Here is a 14,720-nt window from a genome sequence, read left to right on the forward strand (position 1 = left end):
TTGAAAGAGTGGATTTTGTCAGAACTATTGGAAGAGAATAGAAGACTTTAGCTGCTGGGAGTGAGGTGAGGTTAGGGATATCACCCAAGATGAGAAATGACCCACCATGCTGAATCCAAAAACACCAACAATTAGCTTTGCCTGTTTCATATTATTACATAAACCTGGAAACTGACATTGTTGGGAAAAATGAAGTTAGCATATTCAAATTCTACTTAAGATTCCAATACTCATATAAAATCATAGAATTTTGAAAATTAGAGATAGTGAAGCCAAAGAGCACACTCTAAGTGAATACTAGAGGAACATTTTACCATCGCCTTCCTCAATTCAACATATTTTCATCTATTTGGTGTATATAATGGTTGTTTGCACATGCTCACAGCAAAAGAACTAACTTCACATATCAGAGTGTTTTGGTTTTATATTACCTCTTCTGTTTATGTTGGTTTTTTTTTTTTTAGCTGAATATTGTCTTCAGAACTGAATTAGATTTCAAGAGAGAGCAGATTTTCTTAGGATCCCTCATACCAGCTTCAACAGTGTTGGTCAACATAAGAGGCCCTAGGTAAATAGCGCTTTTCCTTGCTATCTTAGGAAAGGAGTTTTTAATCCCTCCAGTGATAAGAATGAGGAGAAAAAAATCAAGTGGGAAAATTCAGTTCCGCAAATAATTGCTATATCCCTAACAAGGGCAAAGCATTGTGCTGCAGCACCATCCTACAGGGGTACATAAAATATCAGATTTCCATACATCATCACAAAGGTCTTCAGAAAACCCTGGTGAGATAAATAATTAGCAAATGCCATGAGGATCCACAATAAGTAGCATAATTCTAATAGAAAACTTGTCCTGAATATTGGAGAACTCATGGAAAACTGAGGCCTCCTACCTCCCAGATTTATATTTTATCCACTTCAGAAATCCTTCTCCAGTCCTAATTCTTATCCCAAAATCTGTCCCAAACGTCACTTATTACCAGTGACTCCCAACACTGGCAGAATTAGAGAACTCCTAGAAACACTTCTAAACATTAGCCTCTTGTACATAAAGACTAATTCAGAAGACGGATTCTTAGTGCTGGGAGACTTTGCTGATAACATATCTACTTGTTTAAATTACTATTCAATGCTCCCATTTTCCATAATCTTTTCTTGAAACTTCTATAATTATCGTAGCTACAAAACAGCCTTGGATTAGCTAACTTGTGCCATCTAAAGGCTATAGTGAGAACCTCTTTGATGAGGAAAAATAAAATAAATAATAAATGATAAATAAATTAATTAAAAATATTCATATCAGGCTCTCCGCAAAACGAATTCAACAAAACTGTTCTGTGTGAGGCTAAAATGTAAAACAGATAATAAGGGCTTGGGCAGATATTATTGATATTATTTCAAATTAGAATAAAGGAGAAAATCAAGAAACCTCCAAGCTCTAGCCTTCGTTCTGTTGCCTATAAGCTGTGGGACATTAGGCACATTACTTAATCTCTCTGGACCTCACACTTCTCATCTATAAAATAAAAGCATTGAACATGATTTCAAAAGATATTTGACAATATAATTTTTTAATTTTATGAAATGAAATATTTACATGAAATTCAAGAAAATGGGTAGGTTTAAAGGAGAATTCGTGAATTAAGAGAGAAGTGGAGTAAGCCAGAGGCTTTCACAGTCCTCCCCCACTTTTCAACTATTTCCTCCTTTTCTGGGTATCCAGTGGCATATGTTTTCCAGGCTCCCTCACAGTTAGGTTTTGACCAAGTAACTGAGTTCTAGTCAAAGGAATGCCAGTATAATGATAAGTGCCTCTTCCATGTCTAGCCCATAAAAGTGCCACATGTGTGACACCCTCCATGCTCTTCCCCCTTCCGCCAGCTTGATGTCGACATGGGCAAACAACTTCAGAGGAAATGGGCATCGGTGTAACACTTGGAAGAGACCCGCCTTATTTACCAGAAACACCCCTTTGGGATTTTATACAAACAAGGGACAAACTTATTTCATGATTTAGCCATTACATATCATCATGTTTTAGCCATTGCATATCATTGTTATATCAGGCAGCGATACTCTAACTGGTACAACAATAATTTTTCATTCAAATTGACCAAGGACAGATTTGTGTTCCTTCTTTCTGGAATCCCTTAAAAAATACCAAATCGAAAACCATGTGAGACATATGACTTTCTAATTTTGTGCTATAAACTTAAGAATTGCAATGTTGGCTACTACCTCAAGAAAACAAAAAGTAAAGAAAGCGCCATGAACCATGATAAATAGGATGACATAATCAGAGCTAAAAGGAAGGCAGAGGGCTTCCCTGGTGGCGCAGTGGTTGAGAGTCCTCCTGCCAATGCAGGGGACACGGGTTCATGCCCTGGTCTGGGAAGATCCCACATTCCGCGGAGCGGCTGGGCCCGTGAGCCATGGCCGCTGAGCCTGCGCGTCCGGAGCCTGTGCTCCGCAATGGGAGAGGCCACAGCAGTGAGAGGCCCGCGTACCGCAAAAAAAAAAAAAAAGGAAGGCAGAGACAGCTTCCAAAGGTAACCCTGAAGTGGCTCTATGCCTAATACAATGCCTTCTTGCACAAAACTGATGCTCAATTTCTTGAATGAAACAATGAGTGAATGAATGAATGGACCAGAAATCTAATCACTTCTAAAGTGGAGTATGAAAAAAAAAAAAGATTTATTGCCCATACCATAGAATGTCTAGGTTTAATTCATTCATGTTATCAGCAATGTCTTCAGTGCAGGAGAAAAATTCTAACATAATGTGTACTCTACTGACTTGTCGGTTCAACAAAAAATGGGAAATCTGGAATTCATTCAAAATCAGTCTAGGCTTCTACCATGAGCCTGGTTCTGTGTCCTGCCCCCAAGAGGCGCATGTCCTCTGCCTCCAGCATAGTCCCTCACTCGGGATCTAAAGATTTTCCATAACCTCAGTAGGCTCCCAGCCTCCTCTGGCTTTTTCACTATTGTCACCCTCATTCATAGAGTGGGACTAGCACAGTGATTAAGAGCATAGTCTGTAGAGAAAGAATGCCTGGGTGAGAACCTGCCTCTGAAATTTTTAGTCTTAGGAGTTTGGGAAAGTTACTTAAGCTCTCCTCCTTTCTAAACAGGAGTACTAACAGTACCCACTCTTCCAGCTGTTGAGGACACACTGAGAAACTCCAAGTTTACAACACTGCTTGACACACACTAAGTTAATTCTCAATAAATTTTAGATATTATCATTTCTCTTCCTTAAGGATATAAGGTCTTAAGATGGCAGGCATCAGTGGAAAAAACATCAGTCAGCATGTCAGAATTCCTAGACTGCCATTTCAGGTCTGTTGCTAAATAGATATCTTAATGTGAGCACATCACTTAACGTCTCTGAGTCTCAATTTTCTTATCTTTCAAATGAGAGGGTGGCCAGATGATTTGTATTTTCCCTTCCCACTCTATGTCTTATGTCTTATTCAGGTCTCTGTAATCTAATGCTCAATACTTTGTTCAGCACATGAAGTACAGACAGACAATTCCATAACCTCCCTCTGACACCTACTCCAATTATTTTAAGAGTAAAATAATTATGTATTTTATTATATAAGAGTTCACTCCTAGCATCCTTGCCATATGGTAAAGCGTGTAATAGGAAAGGCAGGTGGAGCCAAACAGGACTCAGATGCCCTATCAAACACCCTGAGGGCAGATGTTATGGCCAAGAGTGTGGGATCCATAGGAACATCTGTAGAGAGCATCAGTAACTCACAGAAGCTGCCACATTTATCTCCTAGCAAAGCACCTCAGGGATAAATTGCAGAATTCTAAGCACAGAAGTCACTCAAAAATATCTGTTGCTTTGTTTGTTTATGAAGAACACTTATTTCCTGATCCTAGAAGACTGAATTTGAAGAGACAAAAAAAAGTATATTTCTTACTTCAGGTAAGGAATTATATATTTTTATTCCCTAGGGTCCACAAAATAGTAGATTCTCAATATATGTATGTTCGATGAATGAATCAGTCTGGATCTTCCAGTTCTGCGTTAATGAATGCAGATTGTTAGAAACTTGTAAATTAATTTTTATAATTTCTCCTAATGAAGCATAGGGTATATTATAATAATGGTCCCCAAGGACTCACTTCTCCCTCTGCCTATGCCTCTTTTGCAATGTTACATTGTTGCTTCTCCAATAAAGAGGTGGGGGCTCTTTCTTCACCATTTGAATCTAGGCTGGCCTGGTGACTTGCTTTGACCTTTAGAATGTAACAGAAGTGATACTGTGAAAGTTCCAGAGCGTAGATCTAAAGATTGATTGTAGCTTCCGCCTGTGCCCTCTTCGGGCTCAGCCATCATGGAAAAAAGCAGGAGTCCAAATACTGATGAGAGACCATGTGGAGAGAGAGGTCCTAGTTTTCCAACCATTCCTGCCAAGGTCCCAGACATGAGGGTGAGACCTTCAAGACTCTGCAGCTCTAGCAGACCCACCAGATGAACGCAGTTCCATAAAGCAGTGTAGGCAAGACCAGCAGAAGAACTGTCCAGCCAAGCCACAGAATCATGAGAAACAGAAATCGTCACTGTTTTAAAACACTGAGTTTTGGGATGGTTTGTTACACAGCAACAGATCATTGATGCAAAACTATTTCTGGGCCAGAATCAGCATAGTCACACCATAAGGAGTTTCATGAAAATAAGATTATATCAGCAGTTCTGTCAGAGAGGGAAAAAGGAAAAATATTTAAATACTATATATGATAAAGGATAAAATCCCAGATATTTTCAGTATACAAATTATGCAGGAAATGCAATGCAGGGATCAATTACCACATTAAATCTATTCATTGGTTTGGGGCCCTGCAGAAACAGTTTCTAAAGAGTAGATGCTTTTTCTGAACTAATTATTCCTTAGTTATCATTCATTACATTAGTTATCTATTTCTGCATATCAAATCACCCAAGAGCTTAGTGGTTAAAAGAACAACAGTCATTTATTATTCTCACAGTTCTGTGGATTGTGTATATAGGAGAAGCTTGGCTGAACGGTTGTGACTCAGAATCTCTCATGAGGTTGCAGTTGAGGTGTCAGCTGGGGCTGCAGCCATCTAAAGTCTTGGCTGGGGCTGGAGAATCCAGTTCCAAGGTGTCTCACTCACATGGCTGGCAAGTGTGTTCCTCTCCACTTAGGATTCTTCTTGTAGCTCCTTGTGTGTCCTCATGCCATGGCGCCTGGTTTCTCTCAGAACCAAAGATCCAAAAGACCAAAGCAGAAGCTAAAATGTCTCTTACGGCCTGGCCTCAGAAGTCACATACCAGCACTGTTGCCCATATTCTATATGTACACACAGAGCAGCTCTGAGTTAATATAGGAAAAGACTACACAAGGGCAAAGATTATTGCGGGTCCTCTTGGAGACTGGCTTCCACAACCTTATTGCCAAAAAAATTGAGAGCTTATACTAAAAATACATATGCAACAGGATTATTAAAAATAATGTAAGAAAGTGAAACCAGAAACCATAAAGAGGCAAAAAGAAAGCTAATTCCATCTGGGCCTTCGGGTAAGATATTTATTACAAGTCCACAGCCCCTTAACAGAAACCCTTGAGGCTAGATACATTTCAGAATTCAGAATATTTTGAATTTTAGAAAGGTAAGGAGGTACATACACCAGATATTACACAATACACTCCAGTATTGTGTGAGGAACAACTTAAAATCAACTGCATTATTATTTAAGCAAAAAATGTATGACTTTTCAAACTAAGTGGGATAAAGACTTTAAATAGTCACATACATCATTTTAGGTAAGATTTTGACAACAAAATTTTTTAAAGTATAGGTCTTTAGAGCTTTGGGGATTTCAGAATTGCAGGTAAAACGTTGTGAACTATAGAAGTTGCAAGTTCACAGCATCAGAACCTGTGGCTATAGATTCCCCTAGATTGTGTGTGCATCCACTTCCATTTCTAGGCCTTGCCTCCCCATCAACTCCCCAGTACTGCTGATCAAATTTGTCCCACAAACTCAGATACTGAGAGCTGCCCCACTCATATTTGAGGTCTCCTAATGACCTATTTTTCTGCCTTGTATTTTGGTTCAGGGGCTAGGTTTTCATATTTGCTCAGCTATACGCAGTGCCTGTTTTCAGGTTTACAGCTACCATTTTACCACTGACAGCTCACAGTAACTATTGCATAGCCTAAGAAGTAGGATAGTTACCACACTTGAACCATAGATTTAGCTGTTTCCTGACAATCAAAGTTAAAAATCAAAGAAATTGAGAGCAACTGTTATTTTCCTTATGTCAAATTCAGATAGGAATTTAGTCAAATGACTATTTAAAAGGACATACCTCTAACCTGAGAGTGGAGGCGTCCAAAACTAGACACAACACCTCCAAGAAGTCACAAAGTAAGAGTTTTAGTTTGTCTAAAATAAAAATACTAAATTTCTAAACAGGGTTAAAAGACAAGTGACAGACTGGCTAGAAACTTTGCCACATATAAAACAGAGAAGGAATTAATGAGAGCTCCTAAAATTAAAAACAAAAGGACACAAATGCACATTAATAGGAAATTCACCGAAAATATATTTAAATGCCTAACAAATATATTTAAAAAATTCCTGACATCACTAGGAATGAGGAAAATACAATTTTTAAAAGTGAGACACTATTTTTTACCCATCGGATGGGCAAAAATTTTTAAGTTTTATAATACCAAGTTTTTACAAGGTATAGAGAATAGCACTCTCATATACTATTAGCAGAAGTGTAAATGGTACAACCTTTGCAGAGGGTAATTTGGCAATATCTGTCCCAATGTTAAATGCAAATACATTTTAAGGACTGATTTCACTTCTAGAATTCTATTGATATATATGAACAGAGATATGAGTAGTAGGAGTTTTAACTGCAGCACTGTTTGAAATAGTGAAAAATGCAAACAACCTGTCTCTTGATAGGGGATTGTTTAAAAAAACAAAACTATGCACAGGAATTTGCTATCTATGGGCCCCTGGACTTCAGCCTGTTTTTGTACTGCCTGCAAGCTAAGAATAATTTTTACAATTTTAGAGAATTAAGGAGAACCCTATAGCTAAATCCAGGTTCACATTATCAATTATTTATTATTAATTTTACTTCTCTTACCTCACCTAGTAATAAACTTGAGCAGGTACTATAGATTTATTTGCCAAACGATTGGTTGCATAGTTTTCTCTAAGGGAAATACTGTGTTTGAGGAACAGATAATATATGGAAACAACACGTGGTGGAAAAACACAATGAAAAGAAAAGGTAAGAGGGCAAACCACGGAAACTGAAAAACTAGCATGAGTGATGAAATCATATAGTGATGAAATCCATAAAGCAGGATTAGGACATGCATATAAGGAAAAAATTAAAACCAGAAGAAAAGGGAAAGCAAGAAGTAGACATAAGAAAAGGGAAAAAAAGGGCTTCCCTGGTGGCGCAGTGGTTGAGAGTCCGCCTGCCGATGCAGGGGACACGGGTTTGTGCCCCGGTCCGGGAGGATCCCACATGCCGCAGAGCGGCTGGGCCCGTGAGCATGGCCGCTGAGCCTGCGCGTCTGGAGCCTGTGCTCCGCAGCGGGAGAGGCCACAGCAGTGAGAGGCTCGCGTACCGCGATGAAGAGTGGCCCCCGCTCGCCGCAACTGGAGAAAGCCCTCGCACAGAAGCGAAGATCCAACACGGCCCAAAATAAATAAATTAATTAAAAAAAAAAGAAAAGGAAAAAAAAATGATAAAGAAAGGAGAAAAGAGAAAAGGGCATTAGAAAACAGTGCTAGAGGAAGTGAGGATGAGTACTCAACAGGGCGAGAACACACTTGTGACTGTCTCAAAGAGCCCCTGCATACTAGCATAAAGTGATCCTGGAAAATGTTTGCCTCTGCGATGTTTCACATTTGCATTATTTGGTCCTGTATTAATTGAACAGGATAAACTATTTTTAACTGTGTTAGGCACTAGGCAGTGTAAGTCACAGCTTTTAAACTATCAATGTATAATTATGTCTCAGAATTTTCCCCCCGATAAGTATGTAAGAAAATAGATGAAGTCAATATAAAGGTACTATGATGGGAAAATACAATATGGTTAACATGTCCTGTTAGGGGTAAATGTGCATGAAGGGACACAAACACCTAAGATCCCCTTTAGAGAAATATAAGTAATTTCAAATAGAGGAGAGCACAGTCTAAGTGTCAAGCAAGCTTAACATCTTGGCTTTATGCATGATAGCATCAAAACTAGACTCATACTTGAGAAATTCTTTACAGTATAATTCTCTCAGTCATATTGTTATCTAAAGCTACCTTAGCCACAGAAATTCTAAACAGATAAACTCAGAGACTGCAGCCTGCAATGTGAACAGATAAGAACATACTACAATTGCTTATGATGTCTTCCCAATGCAAATTGTGAAGCCAGTATTTCTTTCCTTATTTAACTTCTCAAACACTGTAGTAAGCAGAATTTTGGCATCCATGATCTTTGTCCCCTGGTATTACTCCTGTGGTTATGTTACATTGCATGGTAAAAGAATATTGCAAATGTAATTAGGATTACTAATCATCTGACCTTAAAATAAAGAGATTATTCTGGATTATCTGGATTATTCTGGAGAACCCAGTGTAATCACATGAGTCCTTAAAAGCAGAAGAGGAAGTCACAGAGATTCAAAGCATAAGAAGACTGGATATGATGCTACTGGCTTGAAGGCAGAGGGGCCACATGGAAGGCCATGAAAAGGAACTGGACTCTGCCAACAACCTGAGTAAGCTTGTTTTAAAATGTAGGTTTTATTATTATTTAGGTAAGGTAAGGCCAACAGATCAGGAGACCATGGCCATTCTAAAGATAGTTTGTTACTCACAGTTGCCGAGAGGAGGGGCATGCCACACCACACAGGCCCACACAGGAAAGCACCAAGGTCACTCAGGAGGCAGAGAGACTAGGGAACATATGGGTCTTTATTGTGGTTTAGATGGGAAGGAAAGGACGAGGCAGGGTAAGCAGGCTTGGCCTTGGCTAGTTTGAATAATTTCAGCAGGTTCTAGGGCATAGGGGCTGTCCCTAGTTGCCTAGTACCCGTCCCTGGGTTGATTAGAGTAAGGGAATACTGGCTCTGAGTGTGACAGCCCAAAAATAGGAGGAAGTGAGGGTAAGGGCTCTGGATTGGTTAGTTTGCCTATGAAAGGCACCCTTGTAGGTAAGTCATTTACTGTCTTTAGGAACTGGCTAGCCCTGGGAGGGGCAGTCTCTCCAGGGCCAGCAAAGTCCAAAGTGTCAAAGCATCAGAAATATAGAAAATAAGAAGGCATATTAATTATTAATTATGCATTAACGCAGCATGCATATTAATTCTTCCCAATAGCTTCCAGAAAGGAATGCAGTTCTACCAGCACCTTGATTTAGCTTTGTGAGACCCTGAGCAGAGAATTCAACTATGCCATGCCACACTTTTGTTCTACAGATCTGTGAGATAACAAATGGATACTGTTTTAAGCTGCTACATTTGTGGCAATTTGTTACAGCAGCAATAGAAAATTAATACATATGCCAAATCCTCCTTGGTGGCATGTTTCTAATTAATTCTCTGGGCATGTTATATTCTGCAGAACCTTCCACCACTTTCACAATTACAGTACACAAAAAGGCTAATTAGAGAAGCTTTCTTCAATGACTATATTTGGCAGGTTTCCATCAAGCTAAATATAATGTGAATTTTTTAATGCTTTCTACCAATAGAGCATAGAGGAAAATTAAATCAAGATGTGCTTAGGAAATTAGTTTGAGTTTGTAGAACTCAGATTCTTAAAACTGTAAAGCATTTGGCTGTGTAAGATAGAATAAGTGCTAATAACTGCAGCACACATTTATCCATCCCTATTAGGCAAATAGCTACCTGTATTAACATATATACTTGGCTGCAACTTCAGATCAAGATGTTGTAAAATCATGCTTTGAGCCACTCTCCACCCCAAAGAAGATCATAGCAATGAAAGATAAAATGTAAAAAAGTGAAAATCTTTAAACTGTAGCCAAGCTTACAAAGAGACCAACATCTCTGTGGATCAGTAGCCAAACATTCATTCATTTGTTCATTCATTCATTCATTTAACAAGCTTTTATTCAGTACCTACTATGTGATAGGCATTGTTTTAGACACAGGATTCTGCACTGAACAAAAGTCTCTGCCCTTATGGACCTTACATTCCAAAAGAAAAAAATTCTACAGAAATACAAAGCAATAAACCTGGTGAATGTAGCAGGCAAAGGCAGCCAGGAGCTTATTTCCTTAGGAGGTAATGAAGACTAAAAGTGCCCTATCTGAGGCAGAACACCAGAGCCAGTCTCACTGCTTGAAATAACAGACTGGGGTGGAAAGGAGGCTGGAAAGAGCTATGACTGCTACAGGGGATATAACTTATATAAAACTATGTACCCATCTACATGAGACAAGTGGACAGCTTCACAATCAGGACTTGGGCTGAGCTACCACTGGCTAAGTGATTGGATCTGTGCTGCTGCCTAATCACCAGTGATAAGTGCCCTGAGCTATCCCTAAAAGACCTGATTCTGGACAGGGGACAACAGGGGCTATGTACAGACAACTGCAACAAAACAGAGAAAGAGTGCGCAAACAAAGACAAAGGGAAAAAATACTTGCCCTCAAGATGAGTCTACAAATTAAAATTTTATACCACATGAGGAAAACTAAGAAGCAACAAAATGAAAATAAAAAAGGAATCTTGACATGACTTCAGGATGCTCAAAGAGATAAAGAAAGGAATAACATTTCTATGGGAAACAACCATGAAATTATGAAATAAAACAAGCAGAAATGAAATGAAAATAGGCATTTTGAAAAAAAAAGTTAGAAATCCTAGAAATGAAAACTAGAGTTTAATTTTTTTAACTTTAATAAATGAGATAATGGTGAGGGAATTAATAAAATGGAAGAGTACTGAGGAACTTACCTAAAACCTATTACAGTGAGATAAAGTGGCAAAAACATAATTATGAAAAAACAGTTTAAAAACATGGAGGATCAATTGGAAGTCTCCAACATACATCTAATGAGAAAGCCACAAGAAGAGCATTGAGGAAAAGCATAAAATTTTCCAAAATAGAAGAAATACAGGAGTCTTCAGATATGAAGTGCACAGCAAGTGCTACATAGGATAAGTAGATATACCTGGTCTGGAACTGGTCCATTGCAATAAAGGTGCTAAAGCAAAAAATCCATTAGAATGTACTATTCATTAAAAAAAAAAAAATCTTTGGAAGTCTAAACATAAGAATTCATAAACTGACTGAAATGCTACTTAACAGCTCTGAAACTCAGTGGAGTTGGGATTTCTAGTTAAAATTGTTGTAAGAATTGTATCTAACAATATTAAATTACAATGTCTTCCTGAACTGCCTTCTGTGTTTCTGTGGAGCAATTGAGTTGAAATTATCTAAAAAGTCAAAATGGAGGGAAATGTAAAGTCAGGGATAGGGAAAATGAAATACTAAACTGCTTGTATTATCTGGAAGAAGGATAAAGTTTTTATTAAGTAAAGTAAATTATGCATGTTGTAATACGTAGGTTAAATACTAAATGAATAAAATTACACTATACAACTACCAAGCTAATAAAGAGAAAAAATTATTTTAAAAAATATACTCAGTCAATCTGAAAAAAAAAACAAGCAAGGAGAGAACAAAATATAGAGCAGGTTTGTCAAATAGAAAAAATAAATAAATAAAATGATAGAATTAAACAAAACATATCCGTAGTTACATATGATATAAATAGACTAAATATTCTAGTTTAAGAAACAATGATTTTCAAACTGGATTTTAAAGGGACATTGAAAAGTTGAAAGTAAAAAGATGGAAAATCATATACTATGCAAATAACAACCAAAATAAAGTGGGGATATATATATATCACACAAAGTAAACTTCATGGGAAAATTATAAATAAAGAGGTTTCATAATGACAAAAATTTCGATTCACCAGGAAGACATAATTTTAGAATTGTATGCACCTGATAACATGACTTGAAAATACGTAAAGCAAAAACTGAACTACAAGGTTAAATAAATCCACAATTATGCGGAGAGATTTAACATACTTCTCTCAGTAAGTGATAAAACAATCAAAAAAAGCACAAAATATTTGAACACAATCTAATTGAATTAAATCTAGTTAGAACACTGAATCTAACAACTGTGAAATGCACACTCTTATCAAATACACAGAAACATTTACAAAAAAATTGACCAGGGCTTCCCTGGTGGCACAGTGGTTGAGAGTCCGCCTGCCGATGCAGGGGACACGGGTTCGTGCCCTGGTCCGGGAAGATCCCACATGCTGCGGAGCGGCTGGGCCCGTGAGCCATGGCCGCTGAGGCTGCGCGTCCAGAGCCTGTGCTCCGGAACTGGAGAGGCCACAACCATGAGAGGCCCGCGTACCGCAAAAAAAAAAAAAAAAAAAAAAAAATTGACCATACACTGGGTCATAAAGCAAGTCTCAACAAATTTCAAAGGTTTGAAATCATACAGATGTTTTCTTACCACTGTACAATGTGAAAAGATAACTGCAAAAATTTTGTTTGAGAAATTATGAAATGAGTCAAATGGGTCAAAAAATAAATAATGGAGAAATCAGGAAATTATTTGAACTGAATAATAATGTAAAAATCTGAATATTGGAATTTTAAGATGCAGCTAAAACAGTACTTAGAAGGAAACATATAACCTAAACTGTATATATTAAAAAGAATAAAGACTGAAAATTAATAAGCTAAGCATTTATCTCAAGAGATTAGAAAAAGAGAAGCAAAATAAAATAGAAGGAAAGAAATAACAAAGATAGAGGGCAAATAATGGAGAAGAGACAAGAAAGCTAAAAGTCCCTTCTGTGAAAGGACTAACAAAATTGACAAACCTCTGGTAAATAATCAGGGGAAAAAAGAGAGAAGGAGTGAATAATAAATATCAGAAATAAAAAAGAACAACTACTACTGATGCTGCACACATAAACAGATAATAATGGCCTATTATTGACAACTTTTGCCAACAAATTTGAACATTTAGATGAGATAGAAAAAAATCCTATAAAAAATACAGTATATCAAAGTAGCATTAAAAGAAACAGAAAACTCTAAAGCCCTTTAACCATTAAAGAAAGTAAATCAGTAATTTAAAAACCTGCCCCAAAAGACAACTCCAGTCCCAGATAACTACTTTTAAGTTCTACCAAATATATAAAGAGTAAATAATTCTCATTTTACACAACCTCTTTCAGAGAATAGAAAAATAGCAAATACTATCCAACTCATTTAATGTGGCTAGCATAATTTTTTTTTTTTCAGTACACGGGCCTCTCACCACTGTGGCCTCTCCCGTTACGGAGCAGAGGCTCCGGACGCGCAGGCTCAGCAGCCATGGCCCACGGGTCCAGCTGCTCTGCGGCATGTGGGATCCTCCCGGACCGGGGCACGAACCCATGAACCCGTGTCCCCTGCATTGGCAGGCGGACCCCCAACCACTGCGCCACCAGGGAAGCCCCACTAGCATAATTTTGATACCAAAGCCTGACAATGACAATATATGAAAAGAATATTACAGACCAAGCTCACTTATGTAAGCACAGATGCAAAACTCCTAAACAGAATATTAGCAAACCTAACCTAGCAACATATAAAAATATTAATAGATTATGATCAAGTTGTGTTTATACCAGAAATTCATGGCTGTTTTAATATTCAGTAATTTAGTAATGTAATTCACACTAACAAATTAAAGGAGAAAAATCATGTGATCATCTCAATAAATGCAGATAAAAGCACTTAATAAAATTTAACATCCATGTATGGTTTAATCAAATAAAACTCTTAGCAAATTTGGAACAGAAAGAAATTTCTTTAATCTGATAAAAATATTTACAAAAACATACAGCAAATATCATACTGAATTTAAATACTGAAAGTTTTCCACTGGAGATCAAGAACAAGACAAGAAATTCTGCTATCACTATTTCTAGTCAACATCATCCTGGAGGGCCCACCAACAGGAAAATAAAAAGAAATCAAACGTAAGAAATTAAAGTAGAAGAAAAAACAAAAATATCATTATTTAGAGATGATAATGATTTTATACAAAATCCAAAAGAATTTACAAATAAACAGTTAGAATTTAGAACATAAAGTTTAGCAAAGTCATTGGATATTAAATCAATGTACAAAAATCTATTTTATTTCTCTATACCAGCAACAAATAGTTAGAAGTTTTAATTTTACAAAAGATGTCATATTATAATAGCATCAAAAATTACCAATTACTTCAGAATAAATCTAACAAAAGATTTCTTAGACCTTTAAGAGACATTAAAGATAACCTAAGTAATGGAGAAGAATACTGTGTCCACGGATTAGAACACTCAATATTAAAAATATGTAACTTCTTCCCGAATTTATTTATAGATTCATGCAATCTTATCAAAATCACAAGTGTGTATGGAACTTGACAAACTACTTCTAAAATTTATATAGACGTGCAAAAGGCCAAAAGCAGTCAAGGCACTTATATGATTTCTCTAGGGCTGCTGTAACAAACCACCACAAACTGGACGGCTTAAAACAACAAGTTTATTGTCTCATAGTTCTGGAGGCTAAAATTCCAAAATCCAGATGTTACCAGGT

This window comes from Tursiops truncatus, chromosome 14 (assembly GCF_011762595.2).
Source record: "Tursiops truncatus isolate mTurTru1 chromosome 14, mTurTru1.mat.Y, whole genome shotgun sequence".
NCBI classification, from domain to species: domain Eukaryota; kingdom Metazoa; phylum Chordata; class Mammalia; order Artiodactyla; family Delphinidae; genus Tursiops; species Tursiops truncatus.